At 45.0% G+C, this 11172-nt stretch overlaps 1 pseudogene; it reads left to right on the top strand.

Moving 5' to 3' along the window:
- The first annotated feature begins 1707 nt into the window (after positions 1–1707).
- LOC143209224 (5S ribosomal RNA) lies at positions 1708–1827 on the top strand (annotated as a pseudogene).
- Positions 1828–11172: the final 9345 nt, after the last annotated feature.

The raw sequence follows: 11172 nt of genomic DNA, 5'->3' as shown, positions 1-11172 counted from the left end.
AAATCAGTTTTTAATTCCGGCGTTTTATCGCGACGCTTAATGTAACTCGCTGCCGCGGATCGTAAACTCACGGACGGTAATTCCCGGTGGGAACGGTCGCCAGCGCGCTCGCGCGGACCGAAATCCTCCTCGATAACAATAACGGCAAGAGGAATGAGCCCCGGGTTCTATTCTCGAAATCGAAAGACCGAATCTCTCGTCGCTTCTATTTTATTTACGGGGCGAACAGTCAGGCGACGAAACGTTATTCCTCTCGGCAGTCGGTGTTTATCGCGAGCCCGCGCCACGGTTAGCTCGGGAAGAACCGAGCGATATTCAACACTCGAAATTCAGGCTGCCTTTCGACTTTCAGCCACGATTTCCCTGGGTTCGTTCATTTTCATATCGGGGAAAACATCTAAATCTCCCGCGAATACCTGCATCCAGCAACGCCAGCGGCGGCCGTAAAGCCGCCAAGAGCTAGTTACAAACACATAACTCTTCCGCTCCTCTATTTTGCTGACCTGATCGCGTCGTACCCGCGCACTGTGGGCCAAACAGCAATCCCAGCTAATAAAAAACCGAAAATCGAATATTCTCAGAATCCAGAAAAACCCTCGGGTGCGTGCTGTTTCTCAGCTCGTACAGTTCTAGTATGTGTTTGTGACTTCGCCGAACATAGAAATGGACAGCGCGGGTAAACACGGAGAGTAGATGACGTAGTATCGGTTCCGTGTCTGTCCGAAATATATGAAATGGATATCAAGAAACATTCATCTGTCTATCATAAAATAATCGGCCGGTGCAAGCGTTTCCCCGTGTGCGTCGAAAACTTCAAGAAAAATTGCGGCGTGGTTGATTAAAATTTTAATTCGATCCTCCTGCTATCCGATTTCCATACCCGCAGGGCGAGAATCGATGGCAGTGGAATCACGAAGTGGTCTCTCGTCGAAACGATAAAGCCGCCGAGATGAAATTAAGAAGTAACTAAGGGAGGGCGAAACAAAGGACACGCGGAGGTGCCACGGGGTTGAAAAACGGTTCGCTGCTTAGCACCCCATTCTCGGGCCGCCGGGGTTCAAATGAAAAATTCCCGCCCGGAACCCGTGTCTTGGAAATCTCCTGCGGACGGAACGAGCCGGAAAGGTCTCCTTAATGATAAAGTGTCTTTATGGTCGGACCTCTCGCTCCGACTCGGCGGGCTAACTAAATTAAGAGCGGCAGGCTCGCGCTAGCGCGGTAACGCTCTTAAAACGAGGAAACAACCGAGTCTTAACTACAGTGCGCAAACAGCGACAACGGTCGCGATTAAATCTCGGACGACGATAATTCTTCGCCGATGAGTCAGGCGCACGCGCTGTCCTCTCTGACCCGCTTCGACGTCACCGTGGGACACCATTGTCCCGGTTCGCAGCGCGGGGGTGACTTTACGTCGTCATTATCACGGCTGTTACAGCGATCGGGGCTCTAGACTGCGAAACCTGCCGACGTTAAACCACGTTCGCAAAACCCGGCTCTCGCTCTGCGCTGGATTTTGTTACATATTGTCCAACAGGTTCGACTAGCTTGACAACAGATCACCAAGAAAGCTGTATATCCGGCGTACAAATACATTTGTGACTGTTTCACCATAAATGAAGAATAATTGAATTTCGTACACACGAGGTGTTAGTTGTGCAGTATTGCACAAGCTTCGACTGAAAATCTGACAAAATAATTTGTATTGAAGCCAACGGTCACATCTCGCTGCAAAGAACCGGTCCTCGTCCGATCCCCGAAGTTAAACAGCGTCGAGCGTGGTTAGTACTTGGATGGATGACTGCCTGGGAATACCACGTGCTGTTGGCATACAATTCTTTTGCATTTTAATTAATTACCAACCCCTCATCCAGCTCAATGAACCAAAAACACTTGGCAGAAATGCAGAATATTCTAAACAGAGAAGAACAATATTTTCTGTCTCCATGAAAGCCTTGTCATAAACATTTCCTAAGCCGATTTGCAAATATACCTTTTCTTGAATCTACACGAAACTAGATTGGTAATTTCAGCGAGGAAACGAAGCGAGTTCGCGATCCTCTCACGCCCGGTAAAAGTTTCGTTCCCCCTTGGGATTTATTCCGAGGCAATTAACGTGATCGCCGTCGTGTTGAGACAGTACATTGTTTAGTAAGGCGCGACACGTGTTCACCGTTGTTCGTAAATACTACTCGTAGCGGATTCGGTGAGAACACGTACACGTGACACGCGTACCCACCGTTTCCGGCTCTATTTTGCGAAGTAGATTTCCCTGTCGATTCGTCTGGCATCGTCTTTGCAATATTTATTCCATCCCTCTCTCTCTCTCTCTCTCTCTCTCTCGTGTTCTCTGTCGTCAATCGGGTCACCGAAATGTCTGCCAGTCTACGATATTGTCGAATGCGGTGAACACGACGTCAAACAACGAGCTCACCGCTGTCCTTGATGCCTTGATCGATCCTTTCTGGCTTTTAATCGGTCGATACTTTCCTCCAACCTGCTCCCGCATCCAGCGAGACGAAGAATGGTTTCATCGTTCCGCATTATTCGCCGATTAAATGCGCCATTAAATCATTTCCACCCGATTAGGGAACGTGGGAAATTCATTCCGCGACAAGAATGTGCAATTTATGCGATAACAAACGGTGAGCGATTAATGCACTCCATTCAGATTCCTTTCCGACGGCCTCCGTTCGATTATTGACACAACGAATGCGATTGTGTTCCGGTCGGCGTCCACGCTGGTTTAACTTTTGAAATACACCTTGCACAAATAAATACGACGAACGAGTGCAACGAGCGAGAACCTACTGTATTCGCAATTATCATACAATACAAAAGATTCGTTCGACCACGTTGGAGAAAGCCATCCCCGTAGCAGTGACAAGGAGCGAAGTGGACTCTCTCGGTCACTGAGTCGGCGGATGCACGACCTTGCACCGAGCACAAATTCAGCCGAGGGCGGATCTGCATAAGGTTCGATCGGTGCAAAGAATGCACGAGTGGCACGCGCGGGAGGGCATGCAGTTCGTGCCGGCACTGGCCGCGCGGTTTTGCACCGCCACAGAGAGGAGCGGCGATCGTGTCGCGAGCAGAACACACCTAAGTGTCCGGCGGGTCATGCGAGTCTGAGAAGGACGAACGAGAGAATAGTTTGCATGGAACCACGAGAAAGAGAGAGGGGGGGCTGTACGAACCTGCGAGAGAGAGACGAAGACGAGCAGGGGGAGGAAGAAAGGCGAGGAACGCTCGAGGACGCTCAACAAAGGCACGCTACCCTCGTCAGCTAGTTTAAATCGTACATGAATAAATTCAATTCTATCACGGCCATGCTAATTTCGTACAACAGGCTCCTAGTACCTGTGGAAAGCTATATAACCATCCGTCCGACGACGACATCTACATAACACGTAGCCGGCGAGGCGCTTTCGACCGATCGCGAGGCGCAAACTTCCCTGCCGCCGCCGCTTTCTCGCTGGCGAGTGTTGGTGACTGCGGGCTTCGAAACTCCCGCCGTAAAATTCCCGCATCGCCCAATCCCTCTCGCAAACCCAGCCCAGCCAGCCCTCGAACGTGTCAACCCTGGAAACTTTCGGAATATTAGTTTCCCCGGAAGTTCCCAGCCGTCGACTGCCACTGAACACAGCGAGCCAGCGCGCCGCTCTGCCCTCCATTTTTCTAAGAAATCTACACACACTGCTGAAAAAGAATCATTCGGGATTCACGAGCCTGCCGAAAAATCAGGTGTCTTTTGCCAAATAAAATTAATTAAATTCCCAGCACGCCATTCGGAAGTGTATGAAATAAGTTAGTACAATTATGAGCAATAATTTTACATGTAACAGTATTTTGCATTGTTCTATTGTTCAGAAGCGATCTTTTTTCGAATATCTGGATATAATACGTTTAGTAGATTCTCCTGTTTAGTTGTGGGTTGCATCGGACAATTTTTCAGCGAAATGTGCAAAAATGCTGGAATTTTAAAGCGGGGGGTCGTTTGGCAGAAATTATTGCGCCCGGTAATCTTGTAACACGGTTGCACACGAGCAATTCGAATGGTTGATAAGAGAGCGGTGGCCGCGCGATGGAACACGGAAATTACACATTGAAGCGATTATTAATTGACCCAATTTCACTTTGTCGTGCAAAACAGACCCGGAATCCGTACTAAATTATTGTTCAATGCGTTGAATAGTGTGATTAACGTATATATTAGATATATAATGGATATCGGTACGTCCGCTGATCACAGTGGCGTAACGATAGTATGAATTCGTAATTGTTGTTTTACAAAATCCCGATGCAATTGTCTTTTTAAAGGTGCAATGTTATTGTTCCGGCGACACGCCGCGTTTAAAAATAATGTTCCCGTCGACGATCGACAATGGTCGTCGCTTTATTGCATAAATAATTATTATTCATACGATCGCGTTGATTTTTAATGGCGGTTCCAGCGACACGCCGCCGCTTTCTATTCAATCGAATTGCAACGGAGCATTGATAAAAAGCTTCATCAAGCATTCGATACGTGTAAATAAATTATGCTCGTCTTCTTTTTACGATTCCGTCATCGGGTTGGAAATTGGCGGACTACAGCGGATTGAATATTTCATTTCAAAGTATCGATTTTAGCTTAATAATATTTTTGGAAAAAATCGCTTCCGCATCCAACCACCGTGCTGCGGTGCTTTAAATAACAACAATCCAATATGACGGTTCGAGGAAAGGACCAAGCGCTCGATCGGAAAACCTGTTTTTTTAATTGTCCGGCCTCATTAAATCGCCAATGAATCAAAGGATACGGCTCGGCGTGTAATATTAATTGCACGTAGATGTGGATTTAATGTAACGATGGCTTCTTAATTACCAAGGAGATATTTGCCGTTGGCCTTCGGTGACACTAATCACAGTGTCTGCTTGTCGCTTTGCCTTGAACAGCCTCCAATGTCCCATGAATGCACGAAAATATTACGATCGAATCGACTTAAGTACAACCAGCCCGAGCGCTTTCAAAGATAAGTTAATTAGTCGATCTTGCTCGCTCGAAATCGCCGAGTTAAACGCAGCAAGAACAACGCGATATTTTGAAATTATTCGAACAATTAAAACACGTTTACGATACGATTCGATCGTTACCTTAGATCTTTCGAACAGAAATGATTTTGTTCAAATTTTACAGTGCCTAAAGGACAAATAATTTCAGGCATGGCCCCGATAATGAAAATTTCTGAAATATTCTATTCAAACATTGTCTGTTATCGTAAATTCAAAGATGGTTGGTCGCTGTTAATGAGGCTCGCGTAACAATTTTATGGTCCCGGGATATCATCGACGCCGCTTTAATGAATCTACTTATTCCGCGAATCATTACATGATTCATTAACAAGTTTGACTACAACTACATTTCGATGTTTACGTTTATCTTTTACCAGTCTCTGGTCGTCTCCAAGGTAAATGATTATGCTCGGCCGTGTTAAAAAGAGATGGAAAAATGGAACTCGTTATTTGAAATTTCGCACACATGCACATAAATGCATTCTATTATATGTGAGCCGGAATTCTAAAACAATATTTTTTATCTTTCTAGTTTGAAATAATTACGGTGTACAGTATCCAAAACTTCCGAAAAGTTGCCGTATTTTATTATATTGCCGCATGAAAATTTGTATTGCCGAGTCCAAAATCTCTGCTGATCCTTGCGTGGATGATTTCCGGTTGCTAGGAGTCCTCGAGGAAGACAAGTTCAGGCCGCAAGGCCGAATGGAAAGTGTAGGCGGAGGGTAAAACCGGCGCACTATTGTTCCACCCTCTTTTCCAGGTTTCAGAAGCGTTTCGCGGCAAGTGCATTTTGTTGTGTGCTCAGAAATCTGTTATTCAATTTGAAATGGCTTTATCGCACGTTTGAAACCAACCCCAGATCTCGCATTGATGCCAAACTACATGGACTATGAAATCTCTTCGCCGACGGGCGCACATGCGTGTGTAGTGTGTATACTGCATGCGGCGTGTGCTGGCTTCTCTCTCTCCATTTATGTGAACCGCTAACACCGCCGCCGTGCCGCGCCGGTGGAATCGAGTGCTCGGAAGTTCAACGGCGATACTTTCAGCGTGCTCGATACATACCTAGTACGGGCTGAGTATGCCCGTTGAAACGAAAGCGATCGCCAACCGAAATGGATCTGTTATGACACGCACCGGCAACATGATTAAACGGCCAATTTTTTCCGTTTTTTTTCACAGACTCCCACAATGCTACACCTCTTCTTGTTTGTTTGTTCAACGAACGCAGGTCGGCGCATATCTTTCACGGAAAAACTCTATTCATTCGAATATTACAGTAAAGGTTCGATCCAAAAGTCCTCGGGTCCGTGATGCTTTAAAGCTCGTTCAGTTCTAACATTTTTTTGTGAATTCGCCGAACGTAGAATAGGTCAGCGGGTGTAAACACAGTGGAGGGGATATTCGTTTCTCTTAGGTCGTACAGGTCACGTTTCTTAGATCGAATATTTACTGTACTTCAAATCAGGGTTGTGCTAATTTAATTAAGTTGTGATTCAGTTACACAATTGAATTACATTGTATTTGAATTATATAGTAATTCAACTACGTCGTAACTGAATTACATAATTCAAACCTTTCAATTAATTCAATTACTAAGTATTTCAATCAGATTTGTAATTGAAATACAATGTAATTCAATTACTTTGTAATTATAATCCCTGGAGTAATTCACTCGTAATTCTGCACAACTCTGCTTCAGATACAGGAAATTAGGCGATTCTTAACACTGATGCATTCATAATATTATGTAATTTATATACTTGCGCGCTCTATAAGAATTTATTATAATTTATTAGAACGTGTCGAACGACAAATAATATAATGGCCCGAACGTAGTAAAAGATGCATCGTGGGAAATTACGTAGCTGGCGAACTGATCGTAGGAAATAATAAATGACTGCCGTGGAATGAGAGTTAAGGTCTCAATCGTGTAAAGGAGACTCGATTTTCCTGCTGTCCCGATTGCCGTTTGCGAATGGAAAATTATGGAACAACAGGGCATTGTTAAATTAATTCACTCGGTTTTATCGATCGGACTGAAGACAGCCAGGCAGACTATAACAAGGTGCCAGGGTACGGTCGAGGCGACTGTGAAGAATAATAGCAGTTTTGTCATTAAACGGACGCTTAAATTCGATACTTTAGACTTTAGATCACCGTCTGCCAATTAGAGCGGGAGCAAGGTCGAGGCAGCGCTGTGAATTCCTTGTTCGCTGTCCGAGCGCGTGCTACTCAACTATGGTAATACGATGAGAAGGAAAACGGGTCTCGGTGTACCTGCTGTTCTTCAATTAAATTGAGCCACCTGAGATGTAAACCCTTAATGTGCCCGCCGCGAGCTTTGATCTGTCCACGGTCTGTGTTTCTCTACCTTTCAATCGTTTATACTTGCCTGCTTCTTCAATGGAAAGTTATAGGAGAAAACGGACCGGAAACCCGTTCAAACACAATAGAAGAACTCCTCTCTAATTATCCTGTAAATCGAGCAATTACTCAATCGTGCAAACAAACATTCTGTTCCGTTATTCCTCCTCTTTTTTAATATTTTATCATCTTTCTTTGTCACTTCGTTGCTGGGAGCACATTGTTCCATTCAGCAAACAATACATTTAGAGAATAATCATCTCATTTGGTTAAACGTTATTCTGAAACGTGCGTTAGTTAATTTGAATATGAAACTGATTCTTCTCTAGATTGTTTCATTATTTGGAAATTGAATAAAATAATGAATTCTTTTATTAATGCTTAGTTTGCATTCCTACTAATTTTCACTTAATTACTATTTCTAAAATAAAAACAGAAATCAATTGAAATAATTCATAATTTGAAATCATGAAGCGGCGATATTGCTAGCAAAAATAAGCCATAAATATAGATCCAAATTCATTTGAAAACGATTTCAAAAGTTCTTAAAGCACGCGAGCTTTTGAATAGGTGCTGCCAACGTGTCTGTGTATGGCCGACTGTTTTCACTTCTCGCGTACATCAACGTGCGCGCGTCCGATACATTTTGAAAATCGATTTCCTCGAAAATAAAGCTGAGCAAATTTGATTCTGTGCTTTCGCGTAACACTTTGTCCACGGCAAACAAACTCTTTGATAACATTATTAGTTTATACCATCGAAATTCCACGGACATCGAAGTAATTCGGAAAAGGGAGTAATAGGGATATGAAATTGAATACCAATTAATGTTCTTCCATGAAAACGACGGCTCTCTGTTTGACGAGCCAACAAAATTCGATACAAATATTTGCTGGCGGGTAACAATAAAATAAAATTTTACAGAAGTTTCAACGAATTACGGTCCGCCAGTATTCCTAAAAAAATTTCCCATGGGGCTGCGACAAATCTGGACGCACAGTGAAAGTCCATCAAACAAATCGGATAAAAATATTCGGATTCCCCGTATAACTAGACCCAACGACAACACATCGATGCTTGAACACAGAGTATAGCTATCGCCAATTTTCGAAATGGTCGAAGCAGCTGAAATATTTGGCACAAAAAACTTTCGCGTTCTCCTATCGAAAAACCTCGATATACGATTTCTAAGAAAAAAGGTGATTGAAATATTTTACTTTTTCAAAATATACGAAATAATTTATCACTCTATATACAGTAAGGAGCATAACTGATTCCACACACTTTAAATCAGAATAACTTTTATATGAATGGACTCCAATTTCTCTGTAAGGCTAGAAGAATTAATTTAGTAAATGACGTCTAATAAATAAGTTGAAAAAATGCATTTGGTCGTAATTGTGAAAAAAATACTAAAAATTGATTTTTACAACTTCTTTAGCTGGCCCAATAACAAAAATTTAAAAGATGTGTTTTGATAACTTTTATAAATTATATACGCTCTGAAAATTTCATTGAAATTGGTTACTTGGTTTACGAATTGTAAACGATCAAAAATGGTAAAACTTGCCACTTTATGGTACACTACAAATTACCACTTTTGATCGTTTATAATTCGCAAACCAATTAACTAATTTTAATGAAATTTTCAGAGCGTATATAATTTATACCAGTTGTCCAGACAAATCTTTTTAATTTTCGTTATTGGGCCAGCTAAAAAAGTTGCAAAAATTAATTTTTACTATTGTTCTTCACAATTCTGTCCAAATGCATTTTTTCAACATATTTTTTACACATCATTCACTAAACTAATTCTTCTAGCCTTACAGAGAAATTGAAGTCGTTTCAAGTCCATCAGTTATGCTGCTTACTGTAGGGCAACATTTTATAAGATACATATTTACATTGAGACATGAACGCCACGTGCGCTACAACCGCCACGAAACAATAACACAACTCGCAATCGAAGCAATCCGAACGTCCGTTGCATCGCTACTTTCCAGCCTGATTTTTCAAATTTGTCTTGAGTCGCGCGGCTCCGCGAAGACGAAAGGGGTGCAGTTGTGGATGAGGGTGAAGCAGAGGTGCGCACAGTCGAGATTCAGGCGGCAAGGTATAGGTGGGCTCCACTCTGAGGTTCGCAGGTACGTGCACATAGGTATACGCGCACTCGATTGGCGTCGACCGGCGTCCCGGGAGGGGCGCGACGCCAGCCAAGAACGAACGTTGATACTAAACCGTGGGCCGAGCAGCTCCGAACGACAGTTCAACGAGCGTGTGTTCCGAGGCCGGATCACGGTGGTCCAGAGGGCCGATTCGCGTGCAGATTTTCCACGATCGTTTCGACGTGTCCGCGTGTCCGCGATCACTCGAGGTCCGCGTGAGCCGTTGACGTTTATCGATCGGCGGTGAACGATCCTTGACCAGGAGAGCAGGAGCGGGAGAGAGAGAGAGAGAGAGAGATAGAGAGGGAGGGAGAGGACGAGCGAGCGGGCCGATAGATCCGTCCACGTGAACCGTGTGTATCGGTTGTTTACAGTGCTCCATAACACAACAATATCATCGTTCCACACCGTCGATCACTATCCCGAGACCCCGGTGTGCACGTGAACCGCGACTACGCACCGCTAGAGGATATTATACGCCAAGTGTCATCTTCCGTTCGTCTTCCGGGATCGATCCGGTGCGTCGATTAGCGGGGCCTCGACAGGCCTTGGTGAGAGCTGTCAAGGATTCGTGGCTTGTAGTATAACAGTATCCTGCGTGCGCGTGTGTGCGACCAACGTGTCTATTCGTAACCATATGTATATATAATATATATATACGTATATGTGTGTGTGTTTACATTGAATCAGTGCCCGTTCGAAACATCATGATCCGTCGACGCGAGTGCGATCGAGTACTCTGGAGTGCCGGCGAGGGTGTTTCTAGTGCGAAATCCGGGGTGGCCGTCTGCGTGCGGGTTCCGAGATGCGTCCTGCGGTGCGTCAGCCACGAGTAACTGCAATCGGAGGCCGGTGTGCTCGCGTATGCGCCCGGTTACTTGGCCACGAGTGACCGTACCGTGCCCGACCAACCGCCGGAGTAATTAATCCGACGTATGTGCGGACAGACCGTCCCCGTTCCACCGCGCAGAGTCAATCACCGGCGTCGGATCTCGTGATTCCGAATTCGATCCCGATCCCAATTCCGAGGTCCCCGAGCCTCAGTGTGCCCGCAAGAGGATCAAGAGAGTGATACAAACACCTAGTTCCCCCGGAGAAAGTTTCGCTAATAAATAAGAAAAACGCGTGCAGCGGGATGTTCGCCGGGACTGGACGTTTCGAGTTGTTCGCTCGTGAACAATTGAGCCCGATCTACCATTCGTTAACGTCCGCGGCACGTCAACGGTCCCCGTCTAGCGGATAACTTGAGCCGGTGGACCGGAGAGCGCCGATTACCCGGTCCCAGTTAATTAAAAAGAAAAAAAAGCGCGGCACGACCAGACACGATATTGGCAGGCTCGACGTGCCGATATCGACGTACCCTTCGCCGCTGACTGACGCGTCTCACGTTGATAAACAGTTTTCGAGCCGGGGCGGACATCTTTCTCCAAACACGGCCGACTAATCCTCGGATTCGTGGCTCCCCAACACTGGCCCATGTCACCTGCCGGAGCGGCGACGATCTGGAGAGAGTCCGGGATAAAAACGATTTTTCCGAGCAACGTGGTCTCCACTGGAAGAGGACTCGGTCGAAGGCTGGCCGCGA

Source organism: Lasioglossum baleicum, chromosome 5 (genome assembly GCF_051020765.1).
Source record: "Lasioglossum baleicum chromosome 5, iyLasBale1, whole genome shotgun sequence".
In the NCBI taxonomy this organism is placed as follows: domain Eukaryota; kingdom Metazoa; phylum Arthropoda; class Insecta; order Hymenoptera; family Halictidae; genus Lasioglossum; species Lasioglossum baleicum.
The sequence above is the reverse complement of the archived record's forward strand: the minus strand, read 5'-3'. Positions and strand labels throughout refer to the sequence as shown.